General features: G+C 39.1%; 1 non-coding gene across 1 annotated transcript; it reads left to right on the plus strand.

Moving 5' to 3' along the window:
- Nucleotides 1–8,141: 8,141 nt before the first annotated feature.
- On the plus strand, nucleotides 8,142–8,245 carry LOC142173876 (small nucleolar RNA R71). The gene has a single exon (XR_012703240.1). It is a non-coding gene; the product is annotated as a small nucleolar RNA R71 (small nucleolar RNA).
- Nucleotides 8,246–8,563: the final 318 nt, after the last annotated feature.

Below are 8,563 nucleotides of genomic sequence, written 5' to 3' on the forward strand. Positions count from 1 at the left end.
GTCTTTTCTTATGTACTGTTGTTTCATTTCAAAAAGTATTACTATTTAGTTTTCAAACTTGTATTACGATGTAGGGCTCATGACTCCGTATTTACCAGTTTCTAGAAGATTTATCTTGTATTAGCTGTATCTTGTCATATTGAGATTTAAGACTTAAGTCATTTTTATAAATTTTGTTGTTTTAGTTGTTTATTGTTATATTTCGGCTTGCCTAGCCGGTGTGTTAGGCGCCATCACGACGGGTTGGAATTTTTGGTCGTGACAAGTTGGTATCAGAGCCCTAGGTTCATAAGTATTAAGAGTCATGAGCAAGTTTAGTGGAGTCTTGCAGATCGGTATGGAGACGTCTATGCTTATCTTTGAGAGGCTACCGCACTGTTAGGAAACTTCACTTTCTTGTATTATTGTTGTGCGGACTTGTTATTTTCGAAAGTTAAACTTGACCCTTCTACTCTCTCACAGATGGTGAAGACATGTGCTACCGGATAGCGGACGGCCACCGGCACCACCAGTCAAGGCCGCGAGAGGATGGGGCCACAGTAGAGGCCGAGGTACGGCTCGTACTACAGCCTGGGCAGCACTTGTGGAGCCACCAGGTGCTCCAGCTCTGGAGCAGGTACAAGATATGGTTGAGTCGGTGGGACCAGCTCAGGCACCACCAGTGCCCATTGTGATCCCTGGCCTTCAGGAGGCCATAGCCTAGATTTTGACTGTGTGCATGAGCCTGGCTCAGGCGGTTTAAGTTCCAGCTGCACCAGCCACCTCACAGGCCGGATGAGGTGCCCAGACTCCTGCCGCCCGTACTCAAGAGCAGCTAGCTTTGGGTCACTAGACACCGAGTGTATTGCCAGTTCAGCCGGCAGCTGCCGTTAGGGCCGAGTGTTACATCCCGCATTTCGTACGTTAAAGTTTCGCCGTAACTTAATAGACCTAAGCTCAGGAATGAGATTATTTTTGAGGTTATAAGTATTTATGTTATTTGTAACAAGTGATAAGTGAGTGCCGTGACGATTAGAGGGTAAACAAATCAAAGAATGAGTATTCGTTGAAGTTTGTCAATTTGGGATAAAATACGGTCCAAGCTATAATACCCCGTATTTATGGACTAATGCCATACAAGGTATCACATGACCACGATAGTAGGGTACATAAAGTGTATTAAAATGGAGTAGATTGTGTGCTAGAATCTATTATGTGAATAATTGATTAATTAAGGGAATAATGTGGGAAAATAAGGAAATAATTATGGTATTAAATAGGATTAACTGGATAAGGATTTTTAATGGGCTGCCACATGGCATTAAGTTGGCCAAGGGTAGCACTAATGTGCATAGATGAGTCATAGCACTTGATGTGCCTTGTTTACACGTGAAAGTGCAAGGCATATCCCTTAAGCCTTCATGTTATTCTTCTTTGGCAATTTGAGATATAGAAAGGATGTTGAAATTGTTCCTTCTATTGTTGGGCATTCTCTTACTTTAGAACATAGCCAAAAACATACACATATGATACACCATATGTTCAACAACATGAAGTATGCCATGATCATAAGAAGGAGCAAAATTTGTTCTTGGCAAGAAGTGTTTGATAAATTCGTCAAGTAAGGTATGTTAAAGATATCCCTTTTTTCCTTTTGGCATGATCCGTATGATACAAACGAAACGACCAAACGCACAACTTTCATAAATTTCTCTATTCATTGAAGCACTAGGGATGCCTATATTCTTGAATTCTCATGTGTCTTATTATTATATCTTTTGTTCATGGGTCTCAGAAAAATATGTGGTTGATACAATTTATCCGGAAGCATATTGATCTTATGACATTCCGAGAAATCTTATTAACTTAGTTCTTATGCAATTCATTCATTTATACACGTACATTAACCCATGACCAGATGTCGTTATATACGCGTATATTATATGTATATGGGATATGGGAAAAGGTTACGACGTTATATACGCACCACTATCTGATCAGTTGGTATACATTGATGATTTCGCCCACAGAGGCCGAGATGATATAATGGGATGCCCTCAGAGGCTTGATGATGTTATGTACACATATACCTACGCATGATATGACATTTATATGCACATGCATGACTTTATAAATATTTCAGGATTCACAAAGTAATTTAGACTTACAGGCGGATTCCCTTGCTCCATGTTTCTTTTATGTCTTTTATGTACTAATTTTCATGCCTTACATACTCGGTACATTATTCATACTGACACCCCTATTTCCTGGGGCCTGCGTTTCATGCCCGCAGGTGTAGATAGACAGGCTGACGGTCCCTCTTTTTAGGATCCTTGATCAGCGAGAGTTGGTGTGCTCCACTTGATCTGGAGCTGTTATTAGTTTTGATAAGATATTTTTGTATGTAGATATGGGTACAACGGGGCCCAGTCCCGTCCTTCATACAGTTGTACACTCTATTAGAGGTTTGTAGATAGTTATGTATAGTTTGATAGTATGTGGCCTTGTCGGCTTCCAGTCTTGGACATGTAGTTGTCTAAAGTAGCCTTGCCGGCTTGCCCTATTGTATTCCGAATGTATATGTATATATGTCTTTTGGACATGTTTTTCTTACGTATGCCATTCACGTAATTCAGCAGTTTATTGACAGATGCTATTCTTGACCTACCCTTAATTCATGTTTATATCGTAAACGCATTCTTAAGGGTGTTCGACAAGTAGGACTCGGGAACTCATCATGGCCCATCGGTTTGGGTCGTGACAACGAGGTTGGTCCCTATATGAGTGATGCGGAGCAGAAGATATTTGAGCGGTTTGGGAGGCTTAAGCCTCCAGTGTTTTGTAAAGCAGAGTCAGAGGATGCTCATGATTTGATAGACCGATGTCAGCGGATTCTTCGCACAACCAACATTTTGGACACCAGTGAGATTTCATTTACTACTTTCCAGCTGACTAGGACAGCTTACCGATGGTGGCAGGCTTATAAGTTGAGCAGGCTAGCCGATACAGCACCACTTACATGGCATGAGTTCTCAGCTCTCTTCTTAGAGAAGTTTGTCCCACATACTCATATAGAGGAGTTACGTAGGCAATTTGAGCAACTACGCCAGGAGGATATGACCGTGACTCATTATGAGATGAGATTTTCAGAGTTGGCTTGTCACGCAGTATGGTTGGTTCCCACTGAGAGGGAGAAGATTAGGAGATTCATTGATGGCCTCAACTATAGATTACCCTTCATTACGACGGGTGTGAGCGATGAGCTCGAAACACACACTTAACTTATTCTCGCTAGTCAAATATAGTATAGTATAATATCGTATCCACAGGGATTGGAGTTAAATAGTATTTTTATAGTTTCTAGCTTGATTGCTATCCAGGAGAATCAACAATTGAGATTTATAAGATGTCTAACTAAAATTAACTATGAATCTAAATCTATTGACTAATGACAATCACAACAAGGAACCAGTAGAGAAGTTTTCAATGGGAGAAAATAGGGGTTGATAGGATAGGTGCAAGATAATTGTTTGGGATCTAACTCTAGATAATTCACTTCTAATGTTTAAGTGAGTCTCTCTAATTCAATCAATTATTAGTTCAAACATTCAGTAAAATCTCCTCTCTGGATCAAGTCTTAACCTCATAAGATGAACCAATTTTAAGCACGTGAAGATATGTAAGAATGCGCCAGTGGATTGGTCTTTAGGAAAACCTCTTTTGATTATTCTCCTAACTAGGTTTAATCAATAATTCAACTAGTCTCTTTCGATTACTAAGAAGAATTAATGAACTCAAACAACAATATAATGCAAAGATATCACAAGTTATGCCTCTCTCGATTACATGAACAAGTGAATATAGATGCAACAATTAAATCATCCAAAAATGCTCCAATACATAAAACTAGAGTTATAATCCACAAACAATCATCAATATACCAAATCCATCAAACCCTAAAGAGAAATACTCCATAGATATGGAGAAATTCATCACAAATATAATTAAAGTATAGGAAAAACATAGATTCGATCCAAACTCGGGTCCTTAGTGAGGAAGGAAAGATGAAATCCTTGTGCTTTTGCTCCTCCAACTCCTTCTTGGCATCCTTAGGTCTAAAGTATGTCAAAAGTGCAGAAAATAACATTTTTTCATGTATTTATACCAAGTAAGGTCGGGCCTAGACGAAATCTCCCTTTCCTAGCCGAAATAGGAAAACTTGCAAACTTATTGCTTTTCATGCCTCGCACTATGCTATGCAGGGTGCGTAGCATTAGTGCAATTTTCTCGTTTGTAAACTCTCTGAACTTAGTTTGTATGACAATATTTTGTATTGAAGCTACGCACTATGCCATGCGCTATGCCTAACATAAGTGTATTTTTCTGTCAGACCCAAAAATTACAAGTGTCTGAACTTCTTAAATTTCTGACGCACATTTGCAGAGATGCGTCGCACAGTGCTATGCATGGTGCGTCACATTAGTGCATTTCCTCAGAGTTTTAGCTTCTTCCTTGATTTTTGACGTCCAGAACTGATCCTCGACCCCCGAACACGATCCCGGATTAATCTCTTGGGCTTTTACTCAGACTTCATAGCTCCAATTATTTGATTTAGCTCCACAACATCTACATAACTTGAAATCATTCCTACAAGGCATAAAACACCCAATAAGTACAAAACACTAGCAATTAAAGCTCAAACACAATTAAAGTGCAGTGAATTAGAGTGAAATAAGCGACTAAAATAGGAGATCATAGCCTACCTTCAACACCCCACACTTAAACCATTGCTCATCCTCCAGCAATCAAACTACACTTTATATAAACATGACCTTTTTAAACAACTCCCATACTCATCATACCAAGAATAATTAAAATAGATTAAGCACAATACTGTAGCATCCTCGCCTCAAGATTTGACTCACAAGCACCACGCATTATTTATAACCCGCTCACTTACTCTAACACAGAAGTCAACGACATTACCTTTCCTTCATGAATTAAGTGCCCTCACACAACAATAGAGAGTAGTTCCACACACAATAGAATTTAAGAACAATTAGGAACTCAAGATAGAAAGATTTCACTCACTCTCAGAAACAACATTCATATGCCACAAAAGAAGTACCATAGGCTTGCCCGTAGTGTACTACTCTACTATTTGAGCTCATCCAATCAAGGATCAAGTAGGACTTTATTTGATTGGAATGTAGGCTGCGGGATGGGTAGGATACATTTGGATATAAGAGTGACTACACCTCCCTAAGAACTTTATTACATATACATTAACAATTCAAAACCCCACACTTATGTCAAACCATAACTCCACCTTCACAATCAATATACACTAACTCCCTACTTCTTTAAGCACAATTACATCAAGAGTCACCACTATCAAAGAATATTTTGCACAACAATACAATAAATTTTTCCTTTTTCTTTTTCAATTCAAGTGTCTCTTACTTTTTCAAAACAATGCACCTTTCTCCTTATTTCATTAGTTCCACTCAAAAGACAAACCAACCACCCCACACTTCAACATTTACAAAGCTCATAACAAATTCAAGTTATCACGACATGTATAGGGTTCAAATAGATGGTCAATTCAAACAATTAGGTAAGGCTTGTAATGTGGTTGCCAAAGAAACAAGATTACAGGCTCAACGGGGTTAACTAAGATACATAACAATTAGGTGGGCAAAAGCTTATAATTGACTCAACAAAGAAATGCCTAAATCACTTCCAAGATTGAACAAAACTACCATTTCGCTTTGCAAACTCACGGGGCAAGTTCTAAACATAAAATGCAATGCACAGAATACACAAAACCTCGCACACATGGCACATAACTCATTCAAGATTGGACTATCAAGACACTCTAGTCAAAGCAGTTAAGCAAAGTTAATATCAAACAATTTAAGGTACTTATACAAGAGTCAAAAACATAGCCTAAGGGTCACAACTAAAGCACTCACTATTCTCAAGGCATAATAAAGTTAAGAGATATTACATTTAATTCAAACCATAGCACAAGGTTTCCTACTCCTAACAAAAATAAAAACTAACTATACCCGGTTTAAACCAATCCCTTGGAAAAGAACCGCAGCACAAAGAAATATCAAGGGGAAATTATTACACTACCTACAAAATGAAAATCTTTTTGTCTTTTTCTATCGACTTTACTCCCTCAACAAACCTGTCGAATGATATCCATTGTCGAGAAAAATCGAAAACAATTTCAAGTTTTATGGTTTTTTTCAATTTTTCAACTACTACAACTAACAAAAAGGAAACTAAAATACATACAAAAACCCCACACCCCACACTTTAAGTTGTGGCATGTCCCCATGACACACAATTAAAAAGCATAAGGTAGAGAAAACTTCCTTGAACATCTAGTCGGGGTTTGAGTCGAAGTCGGGATCCATTCGTCGCCTTCGAACTAATGCGCACATCCATGCAGACATCTTCTTCTCGGCCTTTTTGGGGTACACCCCACATTTATCTTTCTCACTCAATGCAGCCTTCTCTTCTGAGCCCTTCATTTTTCACTCAACACTAGCAGTTGATTTTTCTTTTTGTGCCCCCTTTGCTACATTCATCTTAAAAGTCACCGTCTCCTCACCCACTCTAAGCATGAGTTTTCTCTCGTGTATATCTAATATAGCTCTACCCGTTGCTAAGAATGGTCTTCCTAGGATGGGGGACCTCCTTGTTCTCCTCCGTATTCACCACTATAAAGTCTATAGGAAATACGAACTTATCCACCCAAACTAACACATCTTCTACTATTCCCTCGGGTATTAAAGTCATCTGGTCCGCCAGCTGCAAAGATATTGGCACCGACCTTATCTCTCCAATCTCCTTCTCCAGTTTCCTGTAAATAGATAGATGCATCAAATTAATTGAAGCACCAGAATCACATTATGATTTATCAATATATATAGTTCCTATAGATCAAGGTATAATAAAACTCCCTGGATCTACACACTTTTGTGGGAGTTTATTTTGTAAGATCGCACTGCAATGCTCTGTGAGCTTGACCACTGAGGTTTCCTCGATTTTCCTTTTCTTTGTAAGGATCTCCTTCAAAAAATTGGCATAAGCAGGCATTTGTGAGATCAATTTTGTGAATAGTAAGTTCACATGAACCTGTTTTAGAATATCCAGAAATTTCTCAAACTGCTTGTCCAGCTTTTCTCTACATAGCTTTTGAGGGAAAGGTAAAGCGGGCACATGTTTGCTCTCCTCATGTTCCTCCCTTTTTGCTTTTTCTTCCTTCTTCTTCTTCTCAGTTTTCATTGGGCCTTTCTTCTTTTTATAAACATCATTCTTCAGTTGCTCCCCACTTTCTTTTTCAAGTATCACCTCTTTTTGGATCGGGGTGGGATCTTTCAACACTCGCCTACTTCTCAGAGTTACAACATTCATTGTTTCTTTGGGATTCTTTTCAGTGTCAGCAGGGAGAGTGCTTGGAACCCTCTCAAATAATATTGTTGCAATATGTCCCACTTGTTTCTCCAAGTTTCACAAACCAGTGCCCAATTCTTTGATAGCTGCTCCATGAGTGTCCGGCCTCTCATCTGTCTTGATAATAAAAGCTTTCATTAGATCCTCTAAACCAGGCTGAATGGGCTGTTGAGGCTGAAATTGCTGCCTCTGCTGATTTTGGTACGCTAGAACTCCTTGTCCATGCGGTCTAGAGTTATTTTGTTCCCAAGCATTCGCAGTACCTCAAGGTGAACACCATGAAAAACTGGAGTGCCTCTGACCCATTGCATTAAAATTGTAGTTTCCTACAGTATTTACTTCCTCAATTGAGGCTTGACACTCATGAGTAAGGTGTCCTCTTCTGCATATATCATAGGCTGTGGCTCACTTGAACCGAGGCTAAGGTCGGCTTCCTTATTTCTTTGGCCATAACATCACGATGTACCTGCATAGATGTGTTAGCATCAACCTGGTGAACACCAGTTGATCTACTTCTTTCTGCACTCTCAGACGGCCATTGATTAACATCTTCAGATAACTCCTCAAGAATTGTAACTATCTCCTTTCGAGTCTTCTTCATCAACGGGCCTCCAGCTGCATTGCTCAATATTCTACGTGAGGCCAGTGTCAATCCATCCCAAAAGTCCTGGAGTTGCATACAGAGTTCAATTCTGTTATGTTGAAACTTTCGAACAATCTCCTAAAACCTCTCCAATGCTTCAAAAATAGTTTCATTCTCTTTCTGGATAAAGTTATGGATTTCTCTTCTAAACTTCCCCGTCTTAGTTGAGGAGAAATATTTATCAAGGAATTTTCTGGTCATCTCCTCCCATGTTCTGATCGATCTCGTGGGAAAGCTTCAAAGCCACTGCTTTGCATCATCTTTGTGAGAAAAGGGGAATGCCCTTAAATACATTGCATCTTGTGACTCACCATTGTATTGAAAGGTGTTCATAATCTCCTCAAAGTCCATTAGATATGTATTTAGATCTTCGTTTGGCTTCCCTTTAAAGACATAACAATTCTAAAGAGTTTGAAGCAACCCTTGCTTCAATTCAAATTTTTTTGTTGCAATTGGGGTGGTCTAACACTT

This window comes from Nicotiana tabacum, chromosome 2 (assembly GCF_000715075.1).
Source record: "Nicotiana tabacum cultivar K326 chromosome 2, ASM71507v2, whole genome shotgun sequence".
In the NCBI taxonomy this organism is placed as follows: domain Eukaryota; kingdom Viridiplantae; phylum Streptophyta; class Magnoliopsida; order Solanales; family Solanaceae; genus Nicotiana; species Nicotiana tabacum.